This window comes from Temnothorax nylanderi, unplaced genomic scaffold (genome assembly GCF_030848795.1).
Source record: "Temnothorax nylanderi isolate EJ_2023f unplaced genomic scaffold, tnyl_v1.0 TNYL_tig0166_pilon, whole genome shotgun sequence".
Lineage (NCBI taxonomy): Eukaryota > Metazoa > Arthropoda > Insecta > Hymenoptera > Formicidae > Temnothorax > Temnothorax nylanderi.
In genome coordinates this window covers 275,690-297,293 of record NW_027249228.1, presented here as the reverse complement: position 1 = coordinate 297,293, position 21,604 = coordinate 275,690, and the positions used below count along the sequence as shown (strand labels likewise).

Below are 21,604 nucleotides of genomic sequence, written 5' to 3'. Positions count from 1 at the left end.
AAATTGGTCATGTAATATTCTTTTTTTTTTACACAAGGTAATTTCGAGAAATTGTGTGACAATTTTTACAAGCGATCAATTGTCAATCATGACAATTCATGTTAAACGTTGCAGTAAATAATAATAATGGTTAAATAAATAATAAATCTCTCGTGGATATTTTATTATCATTCAATTGTTTAAGCATTTTTTATGTTGTAGAATATTTTTTATCTAAATGAGACGAGATAATTACTGAAATAATCACGATACGTAGAAGCACCTGACGTCATCTTCTCACGAAATGAGTTTGATAAGTTTGAACGCATGATCTTGACATGTCTAAGAATGCGGATAGATTAGAGCAAAAATATCCCTACTGTGTCACTAAGTAAACGACTATAATTAAGAAAGAAATTAAGTATATGAATGTCCAGTAAAAATCTTAAAAAGAAAGTATCATTTTTCATAATCTTCAAACCTTAACATTCAATATTTTAGAAGTATACTTGGAATTGAGCAAACGATCCCATGATTTACTCTCGACTATCAAGCTTAATTTGTAAGAAACTCTTGACTTTCAATATACAACAAAAAAAAAACTGTTGTTGCCTCGACAAAAAAATCTCACCAACTTTAATTAACTTACAATTTTAACTCCACTTTCTGAAACACTCTGTATTACTGTTCATCAAGAAGAATAGCGCGATTGTGCGATCTAAATACGCGCCATCTAAATGACTGCATCGATGACTGTCACGAGTCACGAACGAATGGGCAATCATGCACATTGCGGAATTATTCCGAGTTGTAAAACTGTTTTGAGACATTGCGCAGTTGTGTGTGAATGATACATTCCACATCGGGCTCCACCCATATGTACTACTATATAAGGTTATATTACGCGCAAACTATAAAGACTAATCCTTGCCAATTATTAATAGTGATTACCTCGACGAGTTTTAGATTTCTTCGGGACAACTTTACTGCGCTCTCCGTATATGATTCCGTCATTGTTGAGTCACCGTGATTTTAATTGCAAGCATATCCTTCTCCATGCTTTACTATGATACCGAGTCTCCTTAATTACCGAAGTGTTCACGAAGTGTTTTATTTGCAGACAGATGAATATTTAACTCGTATATTTTACAAGCAATTTGCAGTTTCACAGATTAACTAGCAAAAGAATGAACAGAAGATAATTCTTCATTTTTCCTTTGAGAAATTAGATCTATTATTATAACCCTTTTCTATCTCAATTCTGAGACTTATCTACGATGTCATAACTTTCTTCTGCCTCTCCTTTTCTTCATCAAAAAATTTCAATGGCATGGTGAAATTTTATTTCAAACTTATCTCATGAAAGCCTCGGATACTTAAATACAGTTATAGCCACAAAAAATCGTCATCTAACACCTGTCGGTTATCACGACGCGACATGCCGAAGCCGCACGTGCACAAAGTCGGTGATAATGAGGCGTGAAAACGATCCAATCCCACCTCGCCGTATCGCAGGGTGGCGTATATCGAGTATCCCTTTAATGGTGATCCGAGCGAAAGGCAGAAGAATCGACGCCGTCCAATATCCATGATTTACGATTCCCGCGAGCTCTCGTCGGTCACGAATTCGCGGCGAATAAAGTACGGAGGCTGGGAAGAGACGAGGGTGGGACAAGAGTGAGGAGGTCGAGATAAAAAGGTGAGGTTCGGGCAAAAAAAGAGGTGGCGGACCGGTGGTCTCTCGAGATAACGGTTTGCTCAAACATTTGCAACGCCACTGACGATGAATCACGGCGTGCCGCGAAACGTAGTTCGTCCCGCGCGTTATATCTCGACGGAAGGGATTATAATACTCAGGACGAAGAGAGTAGGCGGATGATGGCGTTTTTTGCCCTGTCTATTAGGGACATAAAAAGGCGTTCTTATTGCGTTCCGCGAATCCTGTCGCGCAATTAAAGTCGGCTTTATTGTAATTAGAATCGGAACAGACAACGGGTCTCTGCATCGCGCCGACTCCCTCCGTATCCTGCTTACAGGCGCGAGTCCTTTGGTCCCTCGGGGAGGGAAACGGAAGATAATAAAAGGGAAAGCAGAGAGAAGCGAGAAGAATAAAAGAGCCGAAGATCGGATAATTCGATTATGCGAATTTAATTCACGGGATGAGAACTGTTCCGCGTTTTTAAGGGCGACGCCTGATTCTAACATGCGATTTTGTCTTATTCCTTTCATCTTATGTAGAACCTTATTCCTTTCATCTGATACGTATAGAACATTCTTGTTTTACATTAAGTTTTTCTACCTATGCGATTTTATCTTTAAACGCATTAAAAGCGTATGAAGAATTATCTTAACCATCAATCGATTAACCATTTACATTCCTCGCTCAATCATTCCTCAACGTTTCGTTACATAATTACGATCGTGAATTATTGCAGGATACACAAAGTTCTTTTGTAGTATGCTCCATGTATGCTCGTATCGAATCATTATAATCAAGAACCTGTTTCGTGCGTTCGCAATTCTCTCACTTATCACAGCAACGTTCTGATCAGTTTTTGCCTTTTCTCAAGGTCTCATTCTCACAAACTAATTAGAGACATGATTATACAGAAAAATATCGATCTAGGTCCAAATGTTCCACTTTACGTTCATATGTACTCACGATCACATGCAACTACGCGGACTACGTGCACAGAAAGAACGGTTGAAATATATAAAAATTAAATTAGATACAGATTTATAAATAATTATGTTGGAATAAATCAGAATAATTATGTAGGATACTGAAGCATAATGATAATGCTGCAAAAAGTTTGAACATTCTCGTAATAAGCTTGCACGTCCAATATAATTATTTACATAGTTTAACAATTCTTTTCAGATCTATATATCTAGCTAAAATTTTAGATACTTCAGCGAAGCCGTTCTTTCCATGTATAGTCGAGAGAGAGGAGAAAAATGGTTTTTTTCTCATATTTACCGTCGCTTTGCGCCGCTTTATGAGAACATACGCGGCTCTAGCAACCGTAAAAATTATGGTAATTTATCGCGCACAGGGATATTTCACATTCACAAAACACGTAGAGAAAATAACTTCTTTGCTAAACCGGACATGGTAATTACGATGTTAAAACATAGTTTTGTTGAAACAACCGGTTTAATTAAAAATCGCTTTGACGTAACAAAACGGAATGAGTTAAACGTGCCGGCGAGACATATAAAAATATTAGCACGTAAAAAGAGCCATTTTGAGTACTATTAAAAGTAGGCATTATACTATAAAAGTGGGAGCAAACGGGAGTATTTCATTCGTTCACGCGGAACAATAGAGCGTTTCGCGAAGAAAGCGGCAGTTTACATAGGCAATTGTGGTAATCGCGTCCGATGAAATCTGTAAGGACCGCACACAATATAACAGAATTTACCGTCTAATTATACCGCAGAATATTTCACCAGACTTATCCACAAAGTCGTGCAAGGCTCGCCTCGCGAGGGTATATCGCGGCAATTTTGGTTAACACTAGCGATTCATAACACGTGTAACATGCGTGCCGTAAATTCTGAAAGCATAATTATAATCTGTGCGTGTATGCGTTTGTGTATATAGAGAAAATATAAGTGCCCTGAAAATTTGCCAACTTGGTTGACTTATTTATGTATATGATAAACACAAATATTAATCAAGTATATCGCAAAAAGAAATCTATATATTGAGTTATTTTATATTATATGTCTATCTTTTTAACTAATTTCTTTTTGTATTATATATTAATGATAATATATCTTTATATATTACGTTTTAAATATGTGCAATGTAAAATTTATATTATTACTTTATTACTGAACAGAATGGAGAAAATTTTGTAATGTTAAACTGAAAATGATCTTGCATTAAAAATCTGCCATGTATGTTCCATTAGTATTAAAATAATTTCATTCACATATGTTACACTCATTATGGTTAATAAAGTCGGAACAAAAGAAAAATTTTAGTAACCTATAATATATCCAGGAAAAATGATAAGTTTTATAATTCTTGATAAAATGCAAAAACAGCATATTTATCGTCCTTAGTCATATAATGATGTAGTTGTAAAATACGTAGGTTTTCTTATCTTTTAATTCAACAAAGAAATCTGAGAGGAAGGAAGAATAAGAAATCAGAATTAACTGACTCTCGAAGACAATGACTTGCGTTTCGTTTAACTTCAAGGAAATAACATGACTAACGGAAGTCCAAATTGCTTTTCTCTCGTCCGAGATATACGCTAAATTTATTTCATAATTTTCTTGAAAAGAAAGAAGAGATTAAACCATACAATAAAAGTCGGTAAAGTTAAAAATAAATATTATAGAAAAATTTAGCATAATTGTAATCACTAATCAGAATGCAACTTTAATATTGTCTTTCTTTAAAATTATATTAAATCTTCGTCATTAAAAAATATTTTTTAACTTTGTAAAATAAAAATAGAATTAGCAGACCTAACATAATTAGCATTTGATCTAAATTATAATACTGTGTGTTCAAAAATATATTAAAAAATAAAAATATACAACTTGCGTATATTCGCGAAACATATTTCTCTTCCGTTTGATCGTAGAAGAATGATCTAATGATTTTATGTACCCAGAAGAATGACATCATGAAAAAAACCCTTATAAAAGTAAACGTGATCAATCTGCTTATTTCCATAATGCAGCAGCCGGGTCTTGTAAATTACTATCGCGATAATTTCTATGGAAGTTCAACACAGCTACGTCGACAAAACAAGAATTCAACGCAATTCATAAATTTTATACTTTTATATCATCTAAAAAAATCTCACTGCATTCTTTAAGAGTTTTTGAGTAAATTAATTAGCAAAATGTAAAGAATATATTAAAATATGTACCTACTTTTGAATTAAGTAATTTTATAATATCAATTACTGATTAATTATTTAGTTGTAATAAATATTTATAGATAAATTATGGTAATATAATTATCAATACTCAATTATAATAAATAATGGCAGCAGAATGAATATTATAATGATACAAAATAATTATGACATTTCATTTTCCATGCATAAATGTATCATTAAATTACTGAATACAATGTAAAATTTCTATTATTACTTCATTACTAAACAGAGTTCGTATAAATGTTAAACTGTAATAAGAATAAATTTTTTCATTAACATTTCTCATTTCTCAATATATAACGACACTTTTGATTTTCAGTCATCAAGAATGCGTAATTAAGAAGCACAGTTTAATTAAGTGAGGTCCATAATTAGGTTTATCCCGTTTAAAGTTCCCGTTTTCTGGAGCTAAGTTCATCGTGCCTTTGAGGTCAGAAATCTTCGTGGTACATATCCACTTTAGTCGGCACGCAGACGCGCGTGCTCGAAAAAAAGCACGGGGTTTAATTAAATTCCGTGGATTGCTTTCGTGCCGTGGCGTTTCGGGTCGATGCATTTTGTGACTGCAACGAGAATCCTCACAAGTACAAGCCCCTGCTTCAGAACCATGCGCTACGTTGTTAATAGCAAAAACAATTCGATTCTACGCACTTGCAAATTTGCCGAAAATGTGATGGCTTTATACTTAAAATAAATACATAATTCCAGACGTCGACGAAAAATATCTACAGTTTTTGCAGAAATACAATTTCTATTTTAAATTGGTTTCACTTTCTAATTATCTTTTTATTATCAAGTCTTTATCTGTATATATTTCTTAATTAATTTTTAAAAATTTTTCTTATACACCGATCAATAACACAAATTTCCAATAAGACATAATATAAATCTAATAACATAACATAATAGCATAAATAACATAATATCTAATGATTCGTCGGTATATGTTTTCAAAATGCCTTTGTCGAGATAAATATAACTTCAACCTACAGTAACACAGTAAAACACATCAGTAATCGACACATATATGTATATGTATAGTCCGACATACTTTGGAGTGCAATCACGATTACAGAATTACCGACGAACATAATGTTTCGTTAGGATTTCGTCAAGATAAGCATTTCATGCGCACGATCATTTTATATATACATAGTGCGTGATGCATGTCAATCGAGTTCGTCTCTATCATTCCGAGCTCTTTTGCCGCCCATATTTGTATAACGTACCCTTGAACCTAAACTCCGCGATTGCAAACTGAGGTCGGGATTACACAATGTAAATTCATAAATAAATGGCTCGAGTTTAGCTGGTTCATTCGAAACGCAAATGTATCAAGATCAAAGTCAAGTACGGAATGTTTCATATATATATATATATATATATATAAGCATCACCATTCATCTATGAGACTGTTTAAGATAGTGTAAATCTTTTCTCGATTAAGATATAAAGACATAAATAATTTTGAAGAAAAAAAAATATTATTTTTTAAAATTAATAAAATAATATATTTCATGTAAATAAATTTTAATCTAAAAACTTTGCACAAAAACAAAAATGTTTAGATTTAATGCAATATATTATTAGATTTAATATAATATTAATTTTAGCATTTGATAAAAGCTTTATAAGGAAAATTGCGAATTGATCAAGAATTTATGGATAAAGCGATCATCGATACTGTGCGGAATACGACGTATATCGCAAAGTGTGAATTTAGTTTTAATTCTTTAATGCCATCACCAATCCTTTATTGATCCATTGTTTCATTCTTGATATCCGCAACATTCATTATTTACGGCAAATGTCATAGATTAATAATATAATTCTGATATTAAATATAGACCAATATGGATTGAATAAATCTAGGTTTTTGGGGTATTTAATATGTACAGTACTGTATTTTAGACTCTTATGATGTAATCGATCTTTCATTTTAGAAGCAGTCATTCATATTTTATCATGAAATTCAATATTATTAATTTCACACCTGTAATGCATTATCTGTTAATCCGGCTTGGCAAATTTAAAATATGCTATGTAGGAAAACTGAAAGATAAATTGACTGTCCAAATTTGAAAGCGGGATTGATTTACGATCGGTGTCACATTAATACGCAAGAAGAGGATCGGTGAAAATCTGGTGTGGTTGCAATTCGCGTTCTCGATTGAAAATAAAAAGGCGGACGTGCCCACGTTTGCCGCAGCTCTCTCGCGTATCGACAGGCCAGATGCAGTGACGACCACAACAATACCGAACTCGTTATTTTCCTTCGCTGGTGAAGATTAATTTGACCGCGGTCGATCCGCGCACCCGCGATTCGCGGAATTAATTCGAAGTTCGACGAGATAACGAAATTATTTAGAGTGAGCGGAACAAGAAGATCGCGTCGGCCGTTTTTCCCCATGAGTGATGAATTCACAGGAGAGATCGTGAATCACGTGTGACGTACAGACTATGAACTTCGATCGCGTCAATTCTTGATAAATAGAATTTTAAATTTAAACAAATTATTACCGTAAATAATTAAAAGAGAATGTATCTTTTACTGTTAACAAAGCGCCCAATAAAACATATAGATAAGATTGATTTTGACTTGTGACTTTTATGGAGTCGGTTTGGATTAATCGATCAAAAGTATTTGTAATATGCAGAGTATTCGACAATGTATTATACAATTATTGTATAATGTCACAAGAATAATTCCTAATAAATATGCAATATGTAATAACGCGAATTTTCTTGGCTATCAAGTAATAAACAATCTATTTGTGTTAGCGTCGTGCTGTTCGCTAACGTCGCTAGATAACCTGTTAATTATTCCGTTAACAAACGGTTTAATTAATTAATTTACCGTGTGGTTCTCGCGCAAACCGACGTTCGCGCATACTCGTTTTCATCAACGGACTTGGCGCGATCGTTAACGCACGCACACAAACATGTACGAACAGATGCATTCTCACGTGCAAATTTAACGTGTCGACGTGCTCGCGTTACGTTAATGTTCCGTCTCTGCATCTGGGACGACGTTGGCGCTCGCCCGTGCGCAGGCGAATTCAGTCGGCTGCAGTATCTGGACACATTATCGCGCCGTTGTTCGCCCTGAAACGCGTCGGGCCGCATATGCGCACCTACCGAAACATTATCTTTTCGTGCTCCGAAACTGTCTCGCCATCACAGAACAGAGAATCGTAGCGAACCTCGGCCCGGGGAAGACGGAAGAGCGATAACGGATACGACGAGCTTCCTCGTTCGCGGAAGAGGAGAATGTCAGAAAAGCGGAGCGAAAAAAATGTTGCGCAACGATATAATTACTGACAGAACGTGCAAAAGTAGAAGCTGCAACAGCGCGCACGACTGCAGAGGGAATACAAAATTTGCATTTTAAATATAAGTGCAAGATATAACATCCATACGCGCGGTAGAAACTGAAACAAAAAACTGAAATAAAAAAAAAATGTCACGTAGAATGATGCCATTTGGTCGTCCGTTACAAAAGTCGCAAGGTTCAACCGCAGAGATGAGGATCGGATCCTGCATCCTTCCAGCTCGGAAGAGAACTTTTCGCTATCTGCGATTTCTTTTTTGCGCAATTAATTCTTTTCCTAAGAGCGCGATTGGCAAACATTGACGATTACTGTAAGCTGACATCCGACGACATCCTTTTCGACCAGCGGAGTGTATCAGTGTAAAGGAAATTACAGTCGTCAAGGGAACGAACAGGGAACTCAACAAAGCGCGCAGGTTGTATCGCCCTTTTCCAATTTCGTTCGCATTTAGCTCGAATAGATACTGTTGCTATTGCATTAATTATCTTGCAGCAATCTGGATGCCGACGAACACCGAGGCACGAGCGGAACCTGCTGAGAACAGCGAAGGGAAAGGCAACACTCCGCATTAACCATGATTACGTGGGAGATCTCGCAAGCAGAATCGTCTAAAATTTAAGATCGGCAAATGCGTTGCCCCATTCGATCGCATCCGTGAATTTAAAGTTCACCCCTCTCTTTCGGAGTCGTCGACACCACGCACACACAGTACAGTCATTATGTATATTCTAGCTAGTTCATCAAAATACACGAGATATTTTTATCTGTGTATTATCGAAGTATAAGTTCGTACTACTCGCGTGAATTGTGTGTGCCGAGCTACTTGAAATTTCTGTAATAAATAAGAAGTGATTGTTCACGATTTATTGCGGTTCTTTCGAAAAATTAATTTTTAGACTTTCTTGTTCTTTTCAGTTCGTACAGAAAAATTTACGTTTTTACCATTTGGTTGTTGCGAGATTCTGCAGTTACTGATTTGCCATTAACATCGCCGTTAACATTCGTTTATTGCATTGTTATCACGCCCGTGATTGTCCTCGGTCATACGAAAGCAAATCATTCAAGTGAATACTCGATTATTAATCTCGTTATTTCAATATATTTTATTTAAATGTTAGGATTGACTCAATTCTCTTGTACCTTTGACTTCTTCCTTGCCCTCAAATTACATCTTACTCGTAACGAACTGTTCTCTCAACCAATTTCGTAGATTGAGTTATCGGATTTTTGAGTTACCCGGCAACTTCGGTTCTATCGGTGATTTAGTGTATTCCTTTAATAGAGTGGCATGATGTTTCAATGTCTAGCATTCAAGTATCGTTTCGTTTAATTATTGATAAATTATCCTTACGGTATAATACAAGAGGAAGCAGCAACGAATCTCTTCTGTCCAGAACAGAAATAAGCATTTTCAAGCGTACAAACGAACATTTAATTATATGTCTAATTCTGACAACGAGCAATAAAAATTAGATTATTATCTCGAAAAGTTAACTATATGAACTATATCCTGGCTGCGCACGTTTAGAGTAAAATATGTAATCGTCCGCTTCTCTGGGTTATATTTGCTTGAGAACAACCCGTTTAAAGTAAATGTTGAATAGCATGCAGCTGAATGCGGGATGGACCGTATTTGTGTGGAGCGAATTAACTGATTATGATTGTAGTCCAACGAAATTAAATTCATTAACTACACACAGTGGAGCGTGACAAAGCAGCGAAATTAATAACTGTTTATATTAAATTAAACAGCAAAAAAATTAAAGCATGTACGAAGTGTCAGAAAGTTAATTAAAATTAAATCACAAAATTTGTAATTACATCCCGTATATACTCGATTGAATCTTTCTAAAAGCAAGCCAATATTTTCGTTTCATTTCACACAAATAAATAAATTATTAATAAATAAATAAATAAATGGTTAAAATCATGAAAATAAATTATATCAAAATACACCAAAAAGCTTGTTAAAATAAACAAACTCTTTTATTTCGATAAAAATTTTATCGCGAAATTAGGTCACTAAGCGCATTATTACTCTATATGTTAACGAGATTGTAAGAAGAAGTTAAAACAAACCATCTTGTTTGAAACTTTTGTCATCATTTTTTTCCACGGTTGAGATAAGAAGCTCCCAAGTTCATGAGAAAAATCTCTTGCTAGCCTTTGACGTGCAAAGATAATCCAAACATTAACTTTGTTTTAAGAAAATTTACTATTTCTAGGTATTTTCCGCTTATAAACATGTGAATGCGGAAATTTTTGTTGTCCAAATATTTTATACATATGAAATTAATTACGACAAATACATAATTACTTAATTTTAAGCTTTGGAATTAATTAATGTTGCGACAATTGACTGTAAAAATATATAGTACATACGTGTAATAAGAGACATCGATTCAAGAAAAGAAAGACGATAAAAAAATGTTACAGCAAAATTTTCTGTCGTATAGATATATTTCATAATATTAAATTTAAATATTAAATTTTAGATTCACACACTGCTCATTTATAAACGTATAAATAAAAAAGTTTAAATAAACATTATGCATTTTTTTTCTCCTTCGTCAATGTTCTGCATTACATATATATGACACATTCTTTATTGTCGATTCCCGCGATGTTGATTAACTCTAATCTCAGCGTACCATATCTTTCTATTCGTGTCACACATGATATGATCATCTAGAGAGAACGAATTCAGTTAACTTCAATTAAGGTTAACCAGTGTCAGAGGCATCGATTCCTAAAATGAATGTCTACAGTTCTTTTGTCACTATGTCTATTGCATAGTGCGTCAATCATTTCATAGATTGGATGAACTCATCCGTTAAGCCTAAATTATATGAAAACAAAATTCCTTTGTTTGATTTGCTTTTCAACAACATAATCATTTATCGAGTAACATGATAAATGCGATTTTTCTTAAATATTTGGACTAAACTAATCCTTATTCAACGTATGTATTATTAAAGATAAATTGATGAAACAATAGATAATTTTAAGCAAATGCCAAAGAGACTTATTTTACGAATTTTGCTATGAATTTATCCATAATTTATTCACATTTATTCTGTAAATAAGAAGTGATTGTTCACGATTTATTGCGGTTCTATCGAAAAATTAATTTTTTCTTGTTCTTTTCAGTTCGTACAGAAAAATTCACGTAAACTAAAGTAAGTTGCAAAATGTTGTGCCGGATTCCGGCTTTAGGCTTTAGACTTAACACAAGCGACGCGACGGTGGGTGGTAACGGTTCGCAATTGCGTGGAGGGAGAAACGGCCACTTGGCAGGGGAATAATAACGACGGCCAGACTGACACACACGCGGCGTGCAAAGAGCCATCGGAGACGAGAGACGGCGAGGCTTTATAAATCGCGAGGATGCACGTCGAAGCAGTGACACCTCGGCCGACGACGGTGAAAAACGCGTGGCCGCGAACGACCAGGAGGGGCAAACGTGCATTTTTCACACTTGAGCATCGTGAGTATCGTATCCGTGGAACGCGATTAAAGACGCGGCGCGAAAGTTTCCAACAAATGACATCGGAAAGTTTTCAGCTGATGATCAACGATCGTTCGCCTTAAATCGTATTTTTCTCGCGAAAAAGATGGTAAAAGATTCCTCCCTTCCTCGACGGTGGGGTTGAAATCTCGACACGACGGATAGTTTGATCGCGATTAATTTACCACGCTTCCTAAGTTTCTTCCTCGTTTTATCGACCTCGATTCGGTGTTTCGACGAGTCCAAGTATTCGAAATAACGAATCTCCCAAGGTTTCTCAAACATCAAGAACGATATCGACACTTCGACGAACAAACATTTCGCCCGCCATATTGCCACACTTTAATGTCGATCGTTCACGTCGGGACCATTCAATCGGTTAACTTCCTCGGAAACAGATCGACCAGAACTCGCCGCCCCGAGGAAGATTGCGAGATTCTTCGACGCGACTGGTCGACGCGCTTCCACCTACAGTAGCATCGATCGTTGCAAATTGGATTGCTGTTAAAGACTGAGCGACGGGGGGGACCACCTTGGAGCCGAGCAGACTTGGTGTTCAGTGCCGCCGGTATCAGCGCGAAATTTCCAGAGAGAGAGAGAGAGAGTGAATTTCGGAGTTCGGAGCAACGTGTCTTAATTCGCCACGGGAGAAATACACGTCCTAGCACCTGGGATGTGGCGTAAACGAGCGTAACCGAGAGCAAGAAGGGTACGCGCGAACTGCACGTTGCGTGTTCGCGAATGAGACTTGTTAGCAGCGGGCTTGTAGCGAGAGATCAGTTAGCGGGTGATCTTGACCATTGACGAGCAGGTAAGTAATTCTCTGACACAAAGATGATAACGTGTGTTGAAGTATGTCGAATTAAAGTAAAGTGTGCCTTATACAATTGTTTGATTAGAAAAAAAATGTAAAATGTTATTTCAAAATTATACACAAGTTATATGTTCAAATCTTCTTTAGATTAACAAATGATATAAAAATATAACTTCTGTTTTATCTCTTCTTGTTACATTTTTCTTTAATGCGACGTTGTGAGCTTAACATACGATGATAATACGTGCCACCTGAGTTGACTTTACTCTGGAAAGATCTAATAATCTCTATGATTATACAAGTCCCACATGATTGCATATAATTAAACGTGGTCTCATTGATAGTAGCGTAGGAATTTATACGGGGCACTTTAATTACGTTATCGCAAATGGAGATCAATTGAAAATCCTATTAGGGCATTATGCAAATTTAATAACTGTTAATTAACAGATACTATGAAATTTTGTTATGTACCCGCGTACCATAGTCCTGCTGACGTAATTATCGATATTTAATTGCTTTGGGGGTAACCAATTAAAAGATGTTTTTCAAATATTTACACGTTTTCCATTGCACAATACGAGAGACCTCGACATAAGTTAAGAAACTGATACTTATTTTCTTCAGGGTTATCCGACACACACGATAAAGCGTGATAAAAAGTGTACTGCGAAAGGAACTAATATACTTAATCGCCAGTTTTATACAAAATCATTCAGTAGCACAATTGAATATCACAATAATTGAAAACATGATTTTTTAAAATACAAAATTATAATTCATATAGATAGCAACTTTTGAAAAAATTTAGATATTCTAATCTCATATGACGTGGTTTTTTTTACTGCAATTTTATTGAAACCGTAGGACAAACATAGTTGAACTGATTGTACAAACTTTTTTAAAATTATATTTCATGCTTATAATTTACATAAATTTTTTCAATACCCTATATGAGAAACGACGTAATTAACTCGTTGTTTAATAACGGTCTATGTTCATAATTATTTGAAAAAGCTGAAATTGAAACCTACAATTCAGAGGGTTGAGAAATCAAGTTAAATCAAGCCGCAACATATGTTAAATTTAATTATATAAAAACTACTTTTGAAATTAATACTCGTTAAAAGTCCCAGTATTTTAATTTTAAATTATAAATGTCTAAGAAAAAAGTCTATATGGAAGGGTTAATAAATAGCTAGAAGAAAAGTTTCCAGTTGTGTGCCCAGGTGTATCATTACCTAATTTAATAGCCGGTAATTACTCGCTATCTTACTCTCGATATAAGCTAACTTCCGCCTCGATTGATCCCGCCGACGTTATATTTGCGGCATGCAATTATCGCGAATTATCAGTGACGGCAAAACAGAAAGTGGTCCACGTGAAGTTATTGCTCCTTATCGTTTCTCCGATTCGCAAAAAAGAATCTGTTTATTGAAATATTATCGATGTGTCGTTATCGCGCGCGCATTTCCGACCGCTGTCTCCCCTCGTTCTCGCATGAGTGGGATTCTATAATTACGAACGTATAATTACAATAGAGTGGCGTTTTGCCTAAGGCGACAAATACTGTCATGCGTTACGACGTCGCATGCGACTGGAAGCAGCCGCAATTTCGCAAAGGAACGTCATAATTTTGCGAGACCATGTGTTTCCGTCTACCTTTTATCTCTTGCATAAATTACGTAATAAATTCACATAATAAATCAAAATAAAGAAATATCAAAACAAAAATGTATGATATGTATAAAAGTCAAATGTGCTTACAGCTTTAATCGCAGGTTTAATTATGACACACACAATATGTAATATATGAAAATTTAAAGTCTAAAATTCTACTTTGATTTCATAGAAGTAAGATCATGCCCAATATTTAATTGTATTAAATTTATATTCTATATCAATATATGTAGATATATATTATTAGGCTTTGTACTTTCTTGATATTCAAGAAAAAAATAATATGATAAAGATGAGCAGACTATCTTCATATAAATTGTAGATTGGTATGTCTTGCTTTTCATGGAAATAAAAGCAGGAATTGGAATCGTTTATTTTTCATATGCAAAAAAATATACAGATGAATACGGCAGTGATCTCATAGATGCTTGACACGTTCGTTTTCATGCCAGTGGTCGATGCTATTAAGTCACAGCGACGTTCCTGACTGTCATTGAGAGCATATGTCGTTATGTCAGCAACGTGGAGCCCTGCTGACAAGGTCGCGAGATTTAATCGTGGACTTGTGAAACGATTCCTTCGTAGTTGCGTCAACAGAGCCTCCTCGAATTATCATCGTAATGTAAATAATATTATAAATCTCGGTTGTCAATTATTTGTGGCGAACGCATCGATGAAAGGACTTACTGTTGAGTTATAATTTATCCAACCGAGAACGTTCAATAGAAAACTCTATTTTGTTGCGAGATAATAAGTGATTAGAGCAATTAGAAGCACGTTTTTTAGGTTGCAAAATTAAAGCAAATAAAGTTACGAAATTAAGTTTAATTACCATGATAATTAGGGCAAAATTCGTTAAAGAGTTTCTCACGTTACCACAATATCCGTAGTAATTTCGCTCGCGTACATTTTATTATTAAAGATGTAATTTCAAAGTTTCCAAATATGATTACTTGAAGCAATATATTTAATAACGCAGCAATAAATAATTGCTGCAGTCATAAATAATAAATATATACTTTTTATGAAAAAAAAAAACCTATTTAAAAATATCTAATCTTGAAGATTTACGCTAAAAATAGTGCAAACAAGTTTCATTGTTTTTGATTTAACATTTATATTCATTTATTTAATCCTAAATATATAACGTATTATTTATTTCCACATTCATGATTTTTTTGGATGTTTTCCCGGAAGAAATGGATTTTTAAACTTTATACACATGCTTATCCTTCTCAAGTACAGAGATATTAAAAATGTTAAAGAGATCAAGTCTTTTTTTCCGTTTTCTCGAAATTACGAAGGAAGGTAAGTGCTACTCGACCTCACTGCATCGTTATGTTGCCTTCGAGCGAGTCTCGGAGAAGTAGATTCGAGCGAACGGTACGCACGCGTTGAACCACGAGCGCGCATGCAGATTAACGGCGCATCGCACGGCTTATCAACAGCCCGGCGTGTTCGTCCGATCGGTCGAAATTTTCTCGACGAGCCGATTGCATGACGCGCTCTGCGAAATCGACAATAAATCCCCAGGCAGGGGACGCGCTATAGAACGAGGTGTCCCCCCTTCTCTATGTCGTATCTATCTATGGGCGCGAGCGTGAGCGAGCGGCTATCAAACTGTCGCGGATTGCGACAAAAATCTCTCGCGCGCCTTGGACCCATCCTCCTCCTCCTCCTCCTCTTCCTCCTCTTCCGGGGATGTACGCTTATCGATCAGGGAGTGCACCGTATAGCCTGGTAACGCGGTTACGTCACGTATATAAATGCTAAATATCTGGGCTGTGTTCGAGAAACATCGCCCTTTCTATAACCGGAGACGGTTTCACGTTCACAAATCGCTTAGACGATAATAGAAAGAAAATTATATTTGTATTATTGATCGGATGAAAATATCTCTTTGTTGATTTAATATGCTAGACACTTGTTAAATAATGTAAGTAGTGTTACATGAGAATTGTGTAAAAAGTATTTTTGCGAATTGTTATTTGAATGGATTTAAATCTCGAAAAAAGTGCGCATGTTTTATAATAGTAAAACATGCATATTTGTTATAGAAGCATGAACTCTCTCTATATCTTTTACATCTAGCTGGCGGGATTGTTAGATTCAATGTATGTGTATGTGTGCATTTTTCAGGAAAAAAATTGTCAAAGGGATGTTATGGAATAAAACATTACGTCAATATAACGCTACAGTGGTATCTAGCTCGCGCTGCATAAAAAAACCATGTCTCATTACTCGAAAGAAAGCAAAATTTAACTAATACAAAAAATGCAATATTTTTTCCTAATATTTTGCGCTTGATAAAAACCAAATAAATTACATTTTTTAAATTTACTCAACAAAATAAAGTAGAGATTCTTATATGTGTTACGTAAAAAAATGATATAAATATTTATAATATAAATAAATTAATGAAAGAGTCGAGGCTTAAAAATAAAAAAAAAACACGTGCCAATATATTCGCGTAATAGGATTCACGTGCGCCAAGTGTAATTTGAAGCTAAAGCGCGAACGAAGCAAGACACGAAAACACATGTGCATACTGCTGAGCAATGATATTCAAAATTTTCAATTTCCTCGATAGCATAAGCAGATCCTATTCACGTTATTTACTGCAACTGTCGATATGTGCGCATGAAAACCTTCAAGAGATATGATATCGTGCGAATAGAAAATCGCAAAACTAACATGCGCTTTAACAGCAAAATGTTACACTTTAATGGATAAGAAGGTTTACGTTACTTTGTTATCATCTCGAAGTATCGCATGAGAAATATAAAGACTCTTGGCAATTTTCATACATTTTTGCGATATAGATATAGATTTTAAGCGGGATTTTAAGCTTATGTCATCTTTTATAGCATAGGATTTGAGCTATCGCGAATTTTCGAAACATTGTATTTTTCATTTTTATACATTGCGCTTTTATAAAAAAAAAATTAGTGTAGATAATATCTGATATTTTCTCTCTTGTTATATGTACATAACGAGAAACGCATCATATAACGCGCGATCGATAGTTAGTTGCACGTGTTGCGCGCGTTAAACAAGTAAACGCAAATTATCGTTTACGAAAATTACGAAATAAATGCGTTTTATGCGTAAACTGCATTTTCTCCCGTATATTTAATCGATGCTGCGTATTTTCATCGACATTATAAATCGCGCTCTCTCTGAGCAAATTTACTCTCGGGTTTTTCGGCGAATATGAATTTTCGGTAAACATTGAAGCAGTGACAATGCTGACCGACGCGAACTGCTTTTTCATTGTTATTCATTTTTATACATTGCGCTTTTATAAAAAAAAAATTAGTGTAGATAATATCTGATATTTTCTCTCTTGTTATATGTACATAACGAGAAACGCATCATATAACGCGCGATCGATAGTTAGTTGCACGTGCTGCGCGCGTTAAACAAGTAAACGCAAATTATCGTTTACGAAAATTACGAAATAAATGCGTTTTATGCGTAAACTGCATTTTCTCCCGTATATTTAATCGATGCTGCGTATTTTCATCGACATTATAAATCGCGCTCTCTCTGAGCAAATTTACTCTCGGGTTTTTCGGCGAATATGAATTTTCGGTAAACATTGAAGCAGTGACAATGCTGACCGACGCGAACTGCTTTTTCATTGTTATTCATTTTTATACATTGCGCTTTTATAAAAAAAAAATTAGTGTAGATAATATCTGATATTTTCTCTCTTGTTATATGTACATAACGAGAAACGCATCATATAACGCGCGATCGATAGTTAGTTGCACGTGCTGCGCGCGTTAAACAAGTAAACGCAAATTATCGTTTACGAAAATTACGAAATAAATGCGTTTTATGAGTAAACTGCATTTTCTCCCGTATATTTAATCGATGCTGCGTATTTTCATCGACACTATAAATCGCGCTCTCTCTGAGCAAATTTACCTTCGGGCTTTTCGGCGAATATGAATTTTCGGTAAACATGAAGCAGTGACAATGCTGACCGACGCGAACTGCTTTTTCATTGTTATTATATAATCGAGTTACAACGAATTTTATGTACAATATGTACAAATCTTCAAAATGCAAATGCATTTCTTGTAATTCATTAAAATTCACTCAAATTCAGTGAATCACAATCCAGAGGGGAAATCATTTTGTCGTTACTATTTATGCTATACGTATGTTTTGCACATCGCAGTTCGTATGCGAAATATATTTGACCAAATGCATCTGCAGGTCACACAATGGTCGTCAATCTTTCAACGTTACGGGACTGTGTACACTACATATACCTCCTACATGACACATTAGTAACAACGCATAAATGTTTTTACTATTAACTGCACATTATTTAATAATATTTTATATTACATGTATATGATATATGATATAATATAATTTTATGAGGAAAAACTTGAATCCTGAAAGTGCACAAATTATTACAAAAATTATATAGCAAATAACAAGAGAGTTATACATAAAAAAAAATAAAATAAAATAACGAAAAATGAGGTGAAAAATTAAAAATAATCTTAATACTTTTTACTAGAAAACTCAAAATAATATTTGATATAATTATAGCAAGCTATAATTAATTGACTTTATAAGAGCAATGAATTCATCGTATTATTCATCCACAAATTTCCATAAAATCTAAGGAAATCTCGAAGAAATAACCGAGAGAATGTTCGTCAGGTAACGTAAATCATAGAAATCTCTTTTGTTTTTATTCTCAGGTAATAATATCCACGGTTTTTGGATGTGATCATTGCTAAAGTTTAACGGCTCGTTAGAGCGGTCGAGGGTGCCGGAAATGGTCAGCATCTGTGGAAATCATTATTCTACAAGCATGAAATTTGGCGTGGACTCTTCTTTAGCTTACCGATAATTCCCGAAGCGCGCACTGTCCAAAATCTTTTCCTTAAGCTCTATATATCTTGATATCCTCGAGTAAAAACTTGTCAAATACTTTTGCTAAAAGATTCTTTTATTAACAAAGGCGAGATTTATAAAACATTAAAGCCATTTAACTTTTCTCTTTATGATAAAATAACCTGCTCAGAAAAGTGCATATTTTTCATTCCCTGATTGAATTAAATGTATGACACAAATGTGTGTACAAGTTATACAAGTTATATATTTTAGAGAAAATTGTTATATATTTTAGGCTTTATTGAACGAAATTGCGTTTACGTGTAATTGCAATTTTCGTTATCGCCGGTCTTTATTGCCGAGGCGAAAATGATTCTTCGAGGGAAACCGTACTTGCCCCGGAGAAAGCATATTTCACGCCTTATCCGGCGAACACATCATACGGAACGTGTGTGTATCCATGGAGTACAAGAGACCCTCCTTACAATACTCGCGCATACAGTGATAAGAGCGCGTGAGTTGCTCGGCCGCAAGCCGTGATAAGGGAGGTGCCGAAGCCCGTAATGACTCGCCGCCCATAATCTAATCTGTCTCGCCTTGTTTGTAAAACGCACGTATAGTCTAGTGTGTTCAATGAAATGCCAAGTCTCCGAGAATAGCTCCGTCCGTTACGGGAATGCGTATCTTAATGTTACCGTATATCCTTCGCAGAACGAATGTGGAAAACATCCCGCTAACGCGCGAACGACAGCAGTCCATGCTCACGTATCGATCGTGTGATGCGGGTGACGTTTATAACGAAGATACGCTATTTCCCGAATGCTATAAATACAATACGATATGTCGAGAAGTAATTTCGACACAATATTGATTCGTGCGTAAAGCAAGTTTAAAGCCAATTTTGCCAATTTTTCGCAAATTCTCGTTAACGAATATCCAATTGACGAGTCATCAATATTTAACAGCTCGTTAAAAATATATACGTTTTGTATCGTCAAACAAGCATGCCGACACGTAAAAGAGAAAAAATGCATTTAAAAGCTCTCCAAAATCTATCTCTATCTATTTAAATGACAAAATGTTGTCTTGAAATTTAGGATCACAAATGATTAAATTGGATTTAAAAATCTTGACAAAAAACTATATTCTTTTAATGTTATACAATACACTATTGATCACAGCGGAATTATTCGAGATCACGAAGGCAGTTACAGAACGCTGTCGAGTAAACGGGAAAATCATATACTCTTAAAAAGCTGATCAGATTGGGATATGGCTTTACGTTCAGGACTTGATTATTCGAATTTGCCGAATTTGCATCTATATTCCCGAAAACGTTGGTCACGCATGGTAACCCACCGTGTACAAATTTCGATTTGTGACGGGGTGAATCGTATGACCAGGGTAGGGCGCCTCGAAGCGAACGGCGATGGTGGTTGGTTAATTATCCACGATTACGCAGCGCCCAGGAAATTTGCCTGGATACAGCGACGAATTTCGGGGTCATTTGCTAAAGCCGCGTTCTGCTGTAGCAATACGAGCAAAATAATCGTATAGCATAGGGGAGATAATCAGCTCATTATAAAACGACCAGCAAAGAATTTAACGTTTGCATTGTAGGTCTTGTTTTCTTAATAATAAGTAAATATAATAATCAAATTAACGATATCTCAAAATATATGGGAATTTTTAAACAGAGTATATAGATATATGATATATAATAAAATAAAATATATACATATACTATAATATATGTAAAATATTAAAGTCTTGAGATCAAAATGAATTTAAGATTTCATAAAAATAAGATTTCCGAAAATACAAACAAACTCACGTAATTTCAAACAACTGTTATTAACTAAATTATATCATAAAAGAATAATTATCATAAATAAATAATAATTAAAATTAAACAAAAAGAGATATAATTGATACGAGAATTCAGTGTAAATTCCCACGTTATTTTGGATATTTTGTCGACGTTGCATTGAATTTCGGGTGCTTTATTAAACAATTTCCCCTCCATATGGCCAAAGTATAATCGATCGTTGCAATTTGTATGAGGTCAAAAAGTGTAGCGGGGAAGAAAATTAATTAAGAGATTCTGGCTGTAATATCCATTTACCGCGTCTCATGGCGGTTCGACATTCGAGCTCAACACACACAGTTGACTTTGATTGATACGCGCGCGTTTCAATCACGCATGCAATTAGTCAAACAAACTCGCGCGTTTGTTCGCCAGCTCGCTCGCGTATAATACGTGAAGTAATTTTTCATTTGGCTCAATGAATATCATCGCGGCTTCCTGTCGACGGCGACGACGCTGCGCTGCCTGCCTATCGAGACTGTAATAACTGCTGCAGTAGATAAGCCGGTCGTGTTTGCTGAGGATATCATTGTCATGGGCAGCATGTGAAAACAGATTCGCCTGCGAAAGTGAATGTCATTGAATGATCGTGATCTTGAATGAGCCTCTGAAGCGATCAATTGTTCAAATGTTGGTACTGCATATGTCAAAGGA

At 35.2% G+C, this 21,604-nt stretch overlaps 2 protein-coding genes across 5 annotated transcripts in view; one reads left to right on the top strand and one right to left on the bottom strand.

Moving 5' to 3' along the window:
* Positions 1–21,604, bottom strand: part of LOC139777841 (uncharacterized) — a 94,626-nt gene that overhangs the window by 25,866 nt on the left and 47,156 nt on the right. The gene's annotated exons all lie outside the window — the stretch shown is intronic.
* The window catches only part of LOC139777848 (uncharacterized), a 42,309-nt gene continuing 32,265 nt past the window's right edge, over positions 11,561–21,604 (top strand). The window contains exon 1 of one of the 3 annotated variants that reach the window (XM_071715488.1): positions 11,561–12,537. The gene's annotated coding sequence lies outside the window, so the exon portion shown is untranslated. The remainder of the gene's footprint in view (positions 12,538–21,604) is intronic. The other 2 variants (XM_071715492.1, XM_071715489.1) reach the window with 2 other exon arrangements.